Here is a 15,839-nt window from a genome sequence, read left to right as displayed (position 1 = left end):
TATTTAGCGGTTTTAATTGCACATTTTTAAGTTTCATCACTGGACTTAATGTCCTTTTTTACAGTGCTTCAGCATATAATCCTGTTAGGAAGCTGCAGATTTAAAATGAAGCAGGAAGCAGCAATGTCATCGTTTCAGCTGATTGTTTCCCTTATGCTGTAGTGTATTAACTAAGTAATGCTTCACTTGGCTGTGCAGAGCCAACTGCCTTCTCAAGGACATCAGGCTTGCCTGCAGATGAGTCATTACCTTTTGTGCGGCACACGAGGTATGATGTGCAGCCTCAGCGAGTGTTTGTCCATTGAGGCTGGTTAATAACCTATAGGCCTGTCCTGTGGCAGGATGCCATAAATCAATCCTTTGTGCATTCAGCAAACAGAAAGGCTTGTGTGCTTCAGTATCATCCCTTTATTCCCATTCCTAGAGCAAGGTACCAATCTGCAAAGACATTTTTCATGTTGTCGACCTTCCCTTCTGCCCCAGTTCCTTGAGAGCATTTCACAGGCAGCAGTCACAAAGATAGCCATTAAAACCAGGGGAGACACACCATAGGGTTAGATGTGACTGCAACCTCCTGTAGACTTCCTCAAGATATTGAGAACCTATAAAATCTCAGAGGCAGCCTCTGGGAAGTAATTTCCTCCTGGGGAAAATGAATGGGACCAGCCAGGCAAATGACACAAGATTGAATTTTACTGTTATTTACCTCACTGTTAGTGTATTTTCTGTTGAAGATAAAGCAACAGCTGGTAAATCAGGTCTTTCCCTCTTATCAGAAGTGGCTTTGGTGCCATTCCAATCCATATGGCAAAGGATTCCTTTTCCTTGACTCTGGTGGCAGTCCTCAGTGCCATGCCTGATTAGTTAAGGCCGTGGGCAAGTGGGAGCTACCTTGTAAGAGGCAGAAGTTATTAGAGGAAGGTGTTGTCAAGCCTCTGTAGGTTAACGGTGATCACTGCACACTTTTAGTTTTGATATCATGAAAGAGTTGTTCCCTTAGGGACAGCACACTAACAACGAACTTTAAAAGGGCAGATTATAAAACTATGAGGAAAATGGTTAACAGCAGGCTGAAGGGCAAAGAGAAGTACTTAAAAACCATAGAGATCTGCCTGGAGGCTATTTAAGAACATTGTATTAGAGGCACAGATGGTTTGTATACCTCTGAGCAAAAACAGCCTATGAGGAAGGATGAAACTCACAGGGTTACGTGGGAGAAAAGCGTGAGTATAGAAAGGCTGAAATGCATCCCTTAAAGATGATGACTGTGTGAATGACAGATGAGGGAGTGTTACCAGGAGAGTGGAGGGAGCTGGAATGTTAGCGCCAAGGAAAAGACTGTAGCAGCTGCTGACTCTGGAGCCCCAGGATGAAACACCAAAAAGGGTGAGTCTAATAAAGTCCAGACAACTCTGCCTCTGAAGACTGGGCTACTCCACATGAGACTTAACCAGAAAAAGCAGAGTACTGTTAATCTGAGTCAGCTAGCAGGAGCCAAAATCTTATTAAAGCAGTCTACATTTTTGATATGTTACTGGGCCAAATGTAAGAGTAAAGGAGTAGATTCAGTCACAGTTACTCTATGCTAGGACTTTATTTTGACCTTGTGTTTTATACAGTGCCAAAAATGCTTTCAATCTTCGCTGAAGAAGGTAAGAGATTAAAAAAAAAATTTAACAGTCCTAAAAACTCTGATTTTAGTAGAAGCAAAAAGCCTACATGAAACCCTAGTAAAAGAAAAAACTCAACCTGTTCTCACACAGCTTTGGTCTGAGAGGGACTATCTGATAAGGATGAAGTGAGGTTTGCACAGCATTTTTACACCTATGTGTAATTGGGCAGATGTGGAATTTTATTGTCTTACATCAGAACAAGAACACACTGATTATAAATTAGGCAGGGAACATCTCAAGTATCACAAACCTGATGATGTGTGCAAAAAGAGTCCCTGTGAAATCAATGAAAGCTATTTTCTGGTTTAAAACCAAGGAAAGGCAGGGGAAGGTTAGAACAACTTATTTTTGCAATAAAACCTTCATGCACACAGTCTCACTGGAACTAGAGCCCTGGCATCTAGGCTGTTTTATTCTGCCCTGTTAAATTGAAACAAACAATTCAGCTGCCTGAGTCCCTTCTTTTCTCCTCTGACAAGCCAACTGTCTTGAGAGAAGAGATTAGGCATTGTTCTGATGAGTGCTGCAGAAGCAGCAGCTTTATAATTTAAGGGCTACATAAAATTTATGGAGCACTGAGAAGAGCTTAAATCAATTTTATGATTTTCATAAATTATTTCAGGCAGATGAACTTTGTGCAAAAAGCCAGTGATGTTTGAGCTGTTTATCCAATGGAAAACAACACTGAAAATAGGGATTTTCAAAGGCACCTGTGGGAATTACGTATCTGAGTTTGATGTGAGTTAGAAGACTTGTCCCTCTGAGCTACTCAGTATTCCAATGTAAATTTTTAATCATTCCAAATTGCTTAAAATACTTGGTAAAAATCAAAACTAGAGGAGGGGTAAATTTACAGCAATTTTGACATTTCATTTAAATGCTGCATATGCTTATAAACAGTGGATGGATAGCCTGTAATTCTACTTCAAGTGACAAACCAGTCCAGCACTTGTAGAGTTAAGCCTTTTCTTACGACAGTGTATTTTTGGGTTGTTTAGGCCCCATTCACTGAGGAACCTTGTCCTGTCTTCTTCACACTGTGTCTGCAAATTACTCCAGCTGCTAAAGAGCAGGATCTGCCTGTACAGCAGAAAGAGAAGCTAGCTGGTTTCTTATAGCACATTTCAAGATTATATAATAGGACAAATATAATTCCATATGTTACAGAAGTTAATAGAGACTGAACTTCCCTTCTGGACAAGTAACTAAAGAGCTGATAGCATGCCATTCCCATTTTGTCATAATTTTGGGTATTATTGGGTGTGATTTAAAGAGCTTTCCTCTCCCTGGGCATTATGGTCATCAGGATACAGGTAGATTGGAGACCTTTCATCTAATTGGGACCCCTCTGAGCTACAATTTTCATGTATAATTTTCTGTATTTTAAGCTGCTCCAACTCCTCTAAACTGACATCACTGTGCTTCAGATTATTTCACACTGAATATACTAAACACGGTACTAATAGGAAGAACCACTGCTGAATTCCTCTAAAATGGATGGGCAACTTGGAGTAAATTATTTACTGATATTACTGCATTGCTTTCAGTGAAATGACACTGATAGATACTGAGCTCCTTACTAAACCTGAACAAGGTAGTCTCAGGTGAGTGGGTTTAAATTCAAAGTAGTTAAGTGTGGGACACTCCAGGATCTTGCCACTGAATTTCTATAGCCAACAGTATACATAAATAATGGGAGCTTCTTACTCAGTGGTCATTATTCTGCAGGAGGGGATTTGTGACTGCTCTGAATTAAACACTGAACACAGTCCATGGTATGAGGAAAGCTAATGGAATTTCAGCTCTAAAAATTAATGTGTCATGGAGAAGAAATGAGAAATAATCTTACTTAATTATCCTCTGCTTCAGAACTTAGCTGGAGTGATGTGTCTACTTTTGTGCACTATATTTCAAAAAAGAAAGATACAGGCCAATTGGAAATTCCAACAGAAAGCAGTGGTATTGATCAGGAGTCTAGAAAATGTGAACTGTAAGACTGAAAGAAGTGGATAGTACAACTAGAGAAAGGAGATGCAGGGAAGGGAATAGGAATTGATACCAGTGTTCAGACATATTGCTGCAAAGAGGGAAGTTGCAAATTGTTCTCTGTGTCCTCTGGGAATACAAAAAGAATGAAAGGATTTAAATTGTAGCCAAAGAGATTTAAGGAAGACATTAGGACAGGCTTTCCATCTGTAACAGTAGTGAAATATTGAAACAGATTGCCTGGGGAGGTTGTGGGATCTTCATTGCCAGACGTTTTCAAGAACAGGTTAGACAAACTTCTGTCAGGAATGATTTGGTATAATTGATCCTGCCTTAGGGCAGAGGGCCGGACTAGATGACCTTGCAAGGTCCCTTCCAGTTCTGCTTTCGATGGTTCTCTTATTAGAAAGGCTGATGTCATGTTCCTAGAACCTCACCATCCCTTTCAAAAGCAAAAACATGCTATAGTGATGGCAAGAGTCAGATTTAAACTGACAGTATCTGGGAAAAGGTATCAGCCAAAGGTTGATATCCCAACCTTTAAATACTAACACTTGAATATATGCAATGCAGATGGACTTGTTCAACAGCTAAATACTTGTGGGTTACACTACTATGAATTTTTTGTGACCAGACTATGATCTTTTTAATGGCATGAGAATTTGTTTCTTGTAAAGTGTATTAATCTTATATATTGCAACTTCCTTTTTGTCACTTGAGTAAGTAGCAGGCAGTGCTATTTGGCATCTAACATGTTCCAGGTGGGTCACTCTCATTCCACATGCCATGACACATTTGGCCACTTGCTATGTACTCACTCACTCACTCTCACTCCCTCACTCCCTCACTCCAAAGCTCATTCCTCTGTTCCAATTTATTATGGTGCTGATGCTCAGCTTCATTATGTGGCTGTGTTTAAATAAACTAATGCGACTGCTAATGTGCTTGGTATCCTTCTTTCCATCCTCAGACACTGGATATGCCTCCTGCTGCTTTCTGCTCACATGTTCTTTTATTCCTGTTGATAAATTCCATTTTCATCTCTTTTGCTGCTTTCCCTTCAAGATGTGCTTGCATTACAAACTGCAGTTCAGCAGTTTAGCAGTTGGATTGCATCCAAATATTACCAAATGCCACATCTTTTAATATCAGGCAGAGCAGCTTGAATTTTCTTCCTTGGAGTGCTGTAAAAGACACACTGACATGTTTTCTGTGCAAATGCCAAAAAGGAAAAAAAATGCTTAACAAAAGATGGAGGGGTGTGAAGCAAGCTGAAAAGTCTGCATTCCCAGGATTTTCTATTTTCCCTGATTTCTGGATTTAGTTCATGACCCAGCTGCTGATCTCTGAAACTCTGTGGAACCATGCCAGTTTCTAGCAGCCAAGAATTTGTTGCTGTCACGTTTGCGACTGGTAGTACCTTTGTGTTCAGCTAAATAACCATATGTGTTTTTATCCCCAAAGGCCACGCCTGGCCACTGATGATCACAGTATTGCCAAGCCCTTAGATTCTAAAAAATTCATTGTCAAACCATGAAGTGGTATGTATACATGTGTGTGTGTGTGTGTGTATAGATATATATGTATTTATATACTATAAATTTGAGTTTGAATTTGGCCTTTCAGCATTCATGACTTTTGAGTTTTTCTCTACAGCTACATGGAGAATAAAAACTGAAGTAAAAATAAAACCAAAACCAGAATAAAGCTGGGCTTTTTGCACACTCACATAATGCTTCTAGAAGCTGAGACATGGAAAACATTCCACTTATACCATGAAATCTGGTAGTTCTATAACTGGATATTTGGCCACTAAATATTTGGCTACTACTGCATCCTTCAGGGTGAAAGATGTTATCAGTTGTTTTTCATAATGGTGAAATGCTTGTCAGGATGCTTTAAAATACCCATTATTCTATGTATTTTTGCCATTTCCTTGTTAGAGATGTTCATGTGCACTGCAGCTGTGGGTACTGCATGTGGTTTGCCCAAGAGGATTTCTCTTGATTGCCCTGGGCTTTGGATCAGAGTCCAGAGTAGCTTTTGCTGTGTTTGTTCATTTCTTTTGCTCAAGACTTGTCCTTCACATATTTTGGAGGTAAATGGACAAACAACACAGATACTCTGGTGCATCCAGGTCACATGGCTATGTTCCTTGTCTGTCAGGTTTGCTGTTGTTGGAAAGGCTCCCAAGGTATTAAAAAGTTGTTTTTCCCCACCCTGTGTTCAAAGAAGAAGATGGGATTCCTCGGCTCTGGTTCTCAAGGTTTTTTATTTTCTTTTATCTAAAACATTCTTTTTCAGACCTGTGGAGTTCTGTCCAGCAGGTTGGGTTGAGGCACACTGACTGCCCTCAGGGCGGTGTTATCTTTTTATACGAAAAACTACGTGTACTTTATTTACAATAATTTTCCAATACCTATCACCTATGTTAGGCAGTTTGTCTCTACTCTAAACCAATCCAAAAGTGCCACCATCACAGCAGAAGATGGAGGACAAGAAGGAGAAGAAGAAGGACAGGACACTCCCAGATTCCTCCGTCTGCCTCTTGAACCCCCATTCTAAATCCCCAAAATTCTACTTTTTCACCCTGTGATAAATTCATTATCATTCTACTCAAACCCTTATGGCTTGTAATTCTTTGCACAAAGTTGGTAATTGTTTCCATGGTTAAAATCAAAGGCACAGGTGTTTTTGATTCCATGCCAAGGTCTCTGAGCCCCTCGCCAGGGTCTCGAGTCCTCCAGGGCAGTCAGAGGAATGTCCTGGGTTCCAACACTTGGACATCCAAATGTCCATGTTGTGCATTCTGTGTGTGTATTCCCCAGCTTCTGCTGTGGTTGTATATGGTGGGCAGGGGGAGAGGGTAAAGTGCACCTCCAGGTCACTGCTCCAGAACCCATGTGCCCCCAGAGTTTCAACTTGAGGTGCACTGCCTTGGCAAAGGCTTTTGTCTGAGGACAGATTTCCCCCACGTCATTGCTTCTGCTTTGTGCTTTGCATTGCTCAACACACCCCTTTTCTCTTTCCTGTGGGTACTGTCTGTGGCAGTACCCTTTCTTGACCCTGAAATGCAGTTTCATTCATTCTGCCCACTAGACAATACTGAAATTGAAAGGAAGGTAAATCTTGTTATTTAGACACAGCAACTGTGATCGTTTCCTGCACATTTCCTGTGCAACAGTGCTTCCTAATATCTTATTTTCCATATTGGCACTTTCTGGTGGCAATGTATTTGAATCGTGTGTGCCTCAGTATATTTTTTCATGTATCTCTTGGGCTGTTTGCTCTTTTCTTCCTACCTCTAACAGCCCCAGCACAGAAGCTAGCACATCATGCAGCAAATCTGCCTTGCAAGGAGTGAAGGGGCTGTTCACTGCACCTCCTGAGCAGAACCAGCATGAGTGAGCATTTGCAATGTGAGACTGCTTCTCAAACTCACTGGTCTAAGGTGTTGTACCTCTGCAAACCTCCTGTGTTGCTCTCTTCTCCCTCAGCTTTGGCTTGGCACAGACAGAGGCCAATCATGCCTGTGAGTTGCACTCTTATCAATTTCCCCAGCTCCTCTGCACCTCTAGGGAGTTCAGAGTCCACAATGGCTGCAACACCAGCTGAATTTGGGGCTTGAGTGAGTCAGAGACTTTTATGTGTGGATGCAAGCTTTTTAAAGTCACCTTTCAGTGCTTAAGAGCCTATGTAGGTTCTAATAAATAAATGCTTTTGTCTTAGGTGTTGACTTTAGTGCAGTCATTCAGTACCACATGCACAAATACATACCCATGAATCTTGTTGAACTCTGAGGTTTAGAAAGCCATTTTCTTAGTCTTGCATCACAAGTTTGCATGGCACTTACATTAGTGGTGCCCTAATGTGAGCCACAGACTCTGGGGTGCTACTTTAGTACAAAAATATAATAGTGATTTGTAAATGAATCAGGGAGATTTTAAAATCAATTTCCTTCAGCAAACAGTGATTATTGAAATGGTTGCAGTTATCGCTGAGGACTGAATGTATAAAGTGCTTCAAGACAGAGAATTGGATTCTCTAAACATATAATTCTTTTATCAATAATTCTTATGGGCAGTCTTCTTTCTACCCTCTCCCTTTTGACAAAACTCTCCCATCTATTATCTACTGAGCTCATTTGCCTCCTGGATAGCTGTGGATTTGTTGGTATACAAATTAATTTTGTTATTGACTAGAATGAACATTTGGAGGATAAGAATGCCATTGCTATTCACACCTAAAGGTAATCAATAATGGTACAGAGGAATAAATATTTTCTAACCAAGTAAGCATCCTCTCTAGCCTTATTTCATTTTTCTAAACCCCACAGGTCTGTATCCTGTGAACAAAGCAGTGAGGGGCAATAGCATTTACATCTTGTTACCAGAGGAGGATTGAGAGAGAAACTTCTCTCCTAGTCTTGGCTCTTCCCATACTCCAGCTCATCACTCACTCCTAAACAGCCTCTGTCTACTCTTTGACTGCAATGGTGATAATTATTTGTCTGTCATCAATTTATTACCACCAACACAGAAGAAAGAAATCCCTTCCTGAAGAGCCTTGGTGCCTCCTTGGGAATGGCAGAGACATCAAACGTTTAAGAGAGAGCATGTGATGGGACATTACAGTGATGTGCTGTTACTTGCTTCAGCCTGGCATCTGTTCTGCAGAACGAGTATTATTAGCATGTAAAAAGCAAAAGAAAGGGGATAGAATAGCAAGAAGTAGTGGAGTTTGCTCTGTTCTAGGGGTATTCCACTGGCCAGTTCCAGATGCTCATGACCAATTGCTGGTGCCATTTGGGGTTTTTCATGATTTCCTTGGCAAGAGACACCAGGTTTGCTCTCGCCTTGTAGCCAGACTCTGCCTTTATTTACGCCTGAAATGAGTCGGGGTCGAGCACAGCGTCAGAGACGGATTTTGCAAACTCTTCCCGAGGGCTCGCCGAGGCTGTGCCTCCCCAGGCGAGGCAGGAGGCCGCGCAGCCGGGCCTGGCCGGGCCGCTCCTTCCCGGCGCTGCCTCCGGCCGGCAGCAGGTGGCGGCCGCGCCTCAGGCTCGGCAGCAGGGCCGGGCCGGTCCCGCGGGGCTGTGGCGGCTCCGGGAGCGCTCGGCGGCGCTGCCCGCCCGCGGTACCGCGCCCGCCGCACCGCCCGGGCCTGCCCTGCCCTGCCCTGCCCTGCCCTGCCAGCGCACGGCGCTGGGCCGCGGTTGGCAGGGTTATTCTGTTTGGGTTTCTCTATTTCCCCCTGTATTCCCTTTTTCTCCTTCCCTTCGCCTCCTACATCATAGCTAGGGTAACACCTGCAGCTCGGGTTCGTGCTTGATTTGGGATGAGTGAGGAGCAAAGTGCTGCAAGGGACAAGTTAGAGCAGCGATGCTTTCCTCTGGTGCAAAAGCTGTGCTCTTTGGTTCACAGAATCACAGCAGCACAGAACATTCTGAGTTGGAAGGATCATCGGGTCCGACTCCTGGCCCTGCACAGGACACCCTGAGAATCACACCATGTGCCCAAGAGCATTGTCCAAACGTTTCCTGAACTCTGCCTGGTTTGGAAGCTGTGACCGCTTCCCTGGGGAGCCTGTTCCAGCCCCCAGCCACCATTCGAGTGAAGAACCTTTTTCTAATATCCAGTCTAAACCTCTCCTGGCAACTTCAGGCCATTCCCTCAGGTCTTGTCCCAAGTTGTCAGCAGTGGCTGCTTGTTGAGGGCTGCTCTGTGGGGGCACCTGCTGCACTCCCAGTTCCCACTGTTCTACCTTTGCTGGCTCTTGCCGTGCACTGTGCCACCATGGGTTGGTGCCATTAGGAGCTGGAGCCCAGCGTGTCAGGGCCTCAAGGCTGGTGAGCCCCAGGATGAGGATGAGGATGGGGATGAGGCACACCAGGGCTTGCACACTGCTCTGGCCACTGACCACCACGACCCAGGGTTAGTGACCTAACCGATGGGTAAGGCAAAGTGAGGCCCCTCATCTTGGTTAGGGATGGGTGAGAGATTAACTGCAAAGAGAATGGGGGACTGTCTGTGGAGCACCCAGTAAAAAGACCTAAAATGGAGCTTAGCAAGACATTTAAAATTCAATGAAGAAAAGCCATAGTGGAAAAGAGACTCCTTTCTGAGGTAGGGTACTGGTTATGGGCTGTATCTTGCAATTATAATACACACAGTTGGAAACTTATTTAACTGAAAAGTCTCCATTGGCTTCAGCAGGAGCCTCTGTAACAGCCTCATGGGTGTGAGGGAGCATAGCAGAATTCTGTGTGCTACTGTTGAAACTTGAGTATCATCAATATCTGAATCTTGCAAGTTCTCTTTGATTTGGCTGGGTCTGTTTGCAGTGCCTTGACCTGTTATCTGTACACATTATTTATCACTTATCTCCCGGCACAGATGTGCCCAGAATTTTATTAAGCAGAACAAACTGTAGTTGAATATTTAGGCTGAAGTGCAATTGGTAATGCAAAAGCAGTGGCCCTAGCAAGGTGTGATTTCTAATATGCTATAAAGTGCAGAAGATTTCAGGTCAATTAATCAATATTTGTGGAATTGCAGAGTAAAATTTCCAAGTACTGGATGTTTGATACCTGGATATTTAATCATTAGACCATGTATACTTACAGAGCCTGGACGCATAGGTGCCGTCTAAAAAAGGCTGTATGTGCTGGAGACATAAAATCATGCTGGAGACATAAAATCATTCTGGAGGTGATAAGATGCTCTGATATCTCTGAATCTGACCTCTTATGGGAATAGGATCCATGCACACATCAGGTGATGAAACTTGCACATGATATGGAACAGCTCATTTAAATGAATCTGGCGGCTGCCTGACTACTCACAGCTTCTCTTGAGTGCCAGCCCAGTCCTTTTTGAAATGAGAACAGTAAGATAGCTGTCCTTAGCAAAACATGATGAAACCTGCCAATGAGCATTTTCACATGCTGTTTTCTCTTTGTTTTGTAATTGTATTTTTAAATAGAAGTGAGCAGACACTGAGATTTTGAGCTGAACACTTAGGAAGGTAGATGTAGGAAAAAAGCCAGTCCTATGTCCACAAGGTCCTTCTTGTCCTATGTCCAAGGTTCCTTCTTAAAATATCAGTCCCATAACCTTGAATGCTTTTTGGAGATACCTGTAGACTTAAGTGAATGAAAGCAAGGGATGAACAAGCCATTTTGTTTCTCAAGCAAATAAGTACATCTGTATTATTAAACATAGATGTCTGAAGTTAAGCATCAAAAATCTTTTCTTGGTATCTCAGCATCTGTTCTCTGTACTCTCATTAGTTTTTTAGGTGCTAGCTTTTTAGCTTTCCGTGGCAAAGACCAGTCCTTTCTCCATGACAACCTCCAATTGCTTCAGCAGAGCACTTTCTTTAAGCACCATGTCTCTTGAGCATTTTGAGGCATTGAGCACAGCTTTCCCAGCCCCACAGTTGGCTGCTACAGTCCTGTTGATGCTATTTCACCCAGAAAACACTGAGATACCTACCAAAGAGCAGGGAGAGAGGAGGAAGAAACATGATATTGTCTCTAGATATCTTTATTCTGTTCCACTTTTCTTTCCCTGCTGCTGGGAAGCATGATTTCTGTACAGGCTGTCTGTCTTCATCTGTGAGTGAGGGAGACAGTGGCAAGCCAGACACTAAGACAGCAGGGCCATCACTGCTCCTCACAGCTCACAAGGAATCGGACCTGTGGGAGCAGCTGTGCCTTTGCCACTGAACCACTGCAGGCCAGGGATGATGCCACAGCCACCGAGGTGAGATCTCACCGAGATCTCACTGAAAGCTGGAATTTTACCACTCTGCTTTCTCTGCCAAGGTGACTGCTCACCTTGCATATTCCTCTGATTGGCCCTCTTTATATTCCCAGTGATGACAAGATACTCCTAAGTGCATATTATTGCAAATAAATGGGCATAAATATATATTAAGAATTACAGAAAGTAATGCTACTGATAATTAAATTGGCAAGCCCATCTGCTGTGCAGCTGACCAGGGTTAGCTTCGCCTTACTTCAGCAGCTGTGTCCACACTGTCTTGACGTGAAACTTAAGTTCTTCTTTGTCTGTCTGGCAGGCAGTGATCCTATAAAGTGTAACTCTTTGAAGGCAGGCCTCTTTACATGGCTAAGCACAGCCAACATGCTCCAGGGCCACCCTGCACACACAGGGAGCTGGGCCCCAAACTATCTGCGTGGACAGCAGAGCTCCCAGTAACTAAAGCCACTCCAGAAGCTGCTCTTTCAGAGAGCTCCAGATGAAACCAGAGAGGCTGTTTACTTCATGTGAAATAGAGGTTTAAAAGCTCAGGCATCCTTTCTAATCTAGAGCAAGGGGGGCTCTGTTGGTTGTATCGTGGGTATATTGCTCTATTTCAGGAAGTCTCAGTGTGGGGCAGTTGTCCCTCCTCCCAGTGGGGGACTACAAACAGGTGGCAGAGTTTTATGACCATCTGGGCCTTCTCAGGTTGCTAAATGGGTGGGGGAATCCCTTCTAGATTCTGCCCAGCTGAGAAGGGGATTCCAGGGGGTTCCGACTGTGGAAAAGGCTGACAGCCCAGCTCTGCTCTAATTGCAACATCAGAAGGGGGCAATACTAGAGATGCAGATGATGGAGGGTATTTACTGCTCCTCACCACCCTGTTTTCTCCAGGAAGCCCTTTCTGTTCTTTGCACCCCATTTCAGCAGCTCAGGAGTACTGAAATATCAAGAGCCCTTGGTGCTTAAACCAAAAATGAAACAAAGAAAGAATGAGAGAAGGTTGAATCAGTTTCTTGTATAACAATCTCCACCCTTCAAACTCTGGGATAAATGTTGGCAGAATGAGACCCTTCAGTGAAACACCCGCTTTGAATTTCAAGCCCAAACTTCTCCCACCATATGCAAAGACTTTGTCATCACACAGATCCTTGTCATCACATCTGTTTGATCAAAGCGTTCCTGGACAGAAAGTGGGGGTTGTGACTGCCAAGCAGAAAAAAAAAAATAGTAGCTGTTGCCTTATCCAAGCCTGTCATTGCTCTTATGGCTGCACTCACAAAAGCTGCCGCCTTTGCCTGCAGAGCCAGTGTTTAACACCTTTGTTTACTAGAGCTCCAGATAACCAAAGCTCCAGTTCTCTGCAGGAGGTGCTACAGAAAAGCAAGAGTCTCTCCTAGCTTATTCAGAATCCTAGGGTTTCTGAAGAATGTACAGGAAGGCCTATCTAGGAATTAATAGTCCCACCATCCCTTGCCTATTTTTCAAAACTTAATTTTATTTAATGGAGTTTTAAAATCTGGGTAGTCTTTTCCCCATCCCTTCTCCTCCTCTCTATGGCAGTTCATTTCTGGACTATAGGCATTTGCACCAACCAAACATATCAGCAGGTTTAAAAAAATGAAACAGGTACTTTACATGTAATTAATTTAGTGATTTGCTCAGTTGCTGATTCACGTGCATAACCTCAATTACCATTAATGAGAGTTATGTAGGCATGTCAAGGGCAGAATAGACCCCTAATAATCTAACATGGAATATTATTACATTACTGCTGTAATTATATCCTGCACACACATCATTTCTGCTTTGCTCCATGAACTGCTCTTCAAATGTGGTGGCTACTCATCTATTATGCTGCATATGTTAATGCTGAGGTTACACTAAGCATTATCTTTTCCTCTTCATTGTTCTGCTGCCTGTCCACAAGAGATACATGGAGCTAAATAAGCAACCTGCCAGTTGGTATTTTTGCAAAGCTACAAGTTTTGGATTTTTTGAAGGTGATCCTGGAAGCCAGAAACAATCATAAAACAACAAACCTCAGCAGAACAGCATGTCATCTCTCCTTCAGCATTTTATTTTTATTTATTTTTAATTGGAATCTGAGCAAGCATTGCTGAGACACCTTTAGCCTCATGGTGAAAGAAAGTCACACATACATGAATCATACCTCTGAAGGAGGTGTTGAAACAATTCTGCTCTTCCAGAGGATTTTTAGTCTTTGTTAAATAATTTTTCTTTTGGGAGAGAGAAGGAAGAGGGGTAGTGCACTATCCTGGTGCACCAACTGGATGTTACTGGAAACTAGAGAAATTGAGAAAACGGAATATTATCTAATTGGTGTAAATAACAATTTTCAGGCAATAAAGCTTAACACAGCTGGTTCAGCCTGCTCTATTTCTTGTTTTGTCTAGTGAAGTTGTTGTATATGGACAGCTACTTTTTGGTGTTGGCTATGGGACATATTCTGCCTCTGTGTTTGTGCCACTGCTCTCTGAACTGTCACATACATTTCAGTATCTTTGTCTTGAGGCTCCCTCCTGCACTTGTGCAGAAGATAAGGCCTAATACATTTCTGGGTACGTGGGCTACTGTTCAAACCTGTGTATTTGCAGTAGCACAGTACATCCCTGCCACTAATCATCGGCTCCCCATGGCCGTCTTGCCGTGACAATCGTGCCCAGTGCCTTGGATATTATACTGCTGTGGAATCAGAGGTACACACAGTATGCCTGCACCTTTACAGGATCACACAGCTAAGCCAAGTAGTTCAGATTAGCTTGGCAATTAAGGGATAGTGAGAAGCAGGGAATCCTTAATGCTGACTGACAACATGGCACTAGTCGATGGGAAGGGAAAAAAAGCACTTGCAAAAACGTGAAGATTGTGAAACAGCCAAAGCCCCTGAGTTGATGCTTTCTTTATACAATCACCATCAGGCAGGTGGCATGTTCTGGGCTGAAGGTAAATACTGATACCAACATCCAGCAATCTCTTATTGAGGAATTTGATTTTACTACTTCTGTTTGTGTAGTGCCTAATGTTAGTTAAAGTGTTTGCTAAAAGAGAGCTCTGTTTCCAAGGTAACAGCTACCTAACTTTATTACTAAAACTGTACTAATTCAAACAGGGATCTGAACAAACAGATTCATGTTAATTTCAAGCTCCATTAAAAACACAAGGAAAAAAAATCAATGTTCACCAAATGGAAAAAGAAGAAAAATCAATAAAGAAATTTTATTTTCAGCCTTTTAAGTGGCTTTTTGTAAACAGTAGAGGTTAAAAAAGTGAAACTACTTGAGAGCAATACACAGCATCCTTGTAAGCTGTACTGTAAACAGGAGAACAAAAAGATTCAGCGATAATGTATGAGTAATTATTAAAGCTGTAAAAGTTTGAACAATAGAAGCACAGAAGTGGAATGACCTGTCTGAAGCCACATGCAGCCAGGTCTCCTAGCATGTTGTCCAGTGCCCCTGGGCTGCGACTCAGGAGGGATGGCCAGAAGTCTGAAGAGCCCAGGTGTGGTTGTGTCATAGCCTACATTACCCTGAGCGGTGTGGGTGACAGCAGCTGTGCCTGTGTCACTGCTGGGACTCAAACATTTGCTAGCAACCAACACACAAACACTCCGGGGATCCTGGCGGTGTCTTTGACTCCCACCATGTGCCGAAGCCCCTGCTGCCCCTGTGTTCCCTGCTGTGGTGTCCCTTGCTGGCAGAGGGGCAGGTACATTGGCACAGCTGCAGGCTGGGCACAGCTGGTGGCACCGTGGCACAGTGACAGCTGTGACTGTCAGGTGGGACGTGCCGCCCAGAGGGGTCTGGGAGGTGGGGTTTCACTTGTGGTTGAGACACCAACCTAGTACTTGGGAGATCTGCATCCATCTCCTCCCTGCTCTCAGCCTTTGTGCTTCCCCTCCAGCTGTAAAATGGGGGTCCAGCTCTCTGGGGCTGTTTTATGGCTAAACCCAGTATTGGGAGCAGGGACTCAGAAGGCAGAAAGGTTTGGAGGGCACCACGTGAGCCATTTTGAAATCAGGCCTTTGCATGGTAGCTCAGCTCTTCATGCTTTACAGGGCATTTATCTGATCCCAGAAGCTGCAGTTCCTTTCCTTTCAAATTAAGGCTGTCTTGGCAGGTCCATGAGTTTTGAAACTGTTCAGAAAAGATTTTTGCAAGGAGTAGCAATGGCTTTTCCCCTTCACCGGGCCGTATCTTTTCCAATTTGCCACTGTTAATAAATATTCTCATTTCCAAAATCTGGATGGAGGAAGGAGGGAGTTATAAAGAGATAACTTTCTGAATTCTCCACAATACTGTGTTTCCCAGACAAAATATTGTTTCATTATTTAAAAGAGTGAAAATAATTGGCTGTAGCCTTGAAGTGCCCAAAATGCACTTAGTGACAA

The 15,839-nt window shown here is 43.3% G+C and overlaps 1 long non-coding RNA gene across 1 annotated transcript in view; it reads left to right on the top strand.

Moving 5' to 3' along the window:
- The first annotated feature begins 119 nt into the window (after window positions 1-119).
- The window catches only part of LOC143694074 (uncharacterized), a 75,626-nt gene continuing 59,906 nt past the window's right edge, over window positions 120-15,839 (top strand). The window contains exon 1 of the long non-coding RNA XR_013182243.1: window positions 120-1,386. This is a non-coding gene — a long non-coding RNA (uncharacterized LOC143694074). The remainder of the gene's footprint in view (window positions 1,387-15,839) is intronic.

The sequence above is a fragment of the Agelaius phoeniceus genome, chromosome 1 (assembly GCF_051311805.1).
Source record: "Agelaius phoeniceus isolate bAgePho1 chromosome 1, bAgePho1.hap1, whole genome shotgun sequence".
NCBI classification, from domain to species: domain Eukaryota; kingdom Metazoa; phylum Chordata; class Aves; order Passeriformes; family Icteridae; genus Agelaius; species Agelaius phoeniceus.
Note: the sequence above shows the minus strand (reverse complement) of the source record. Positions and strands in the feature narration are given on the sequence as shown.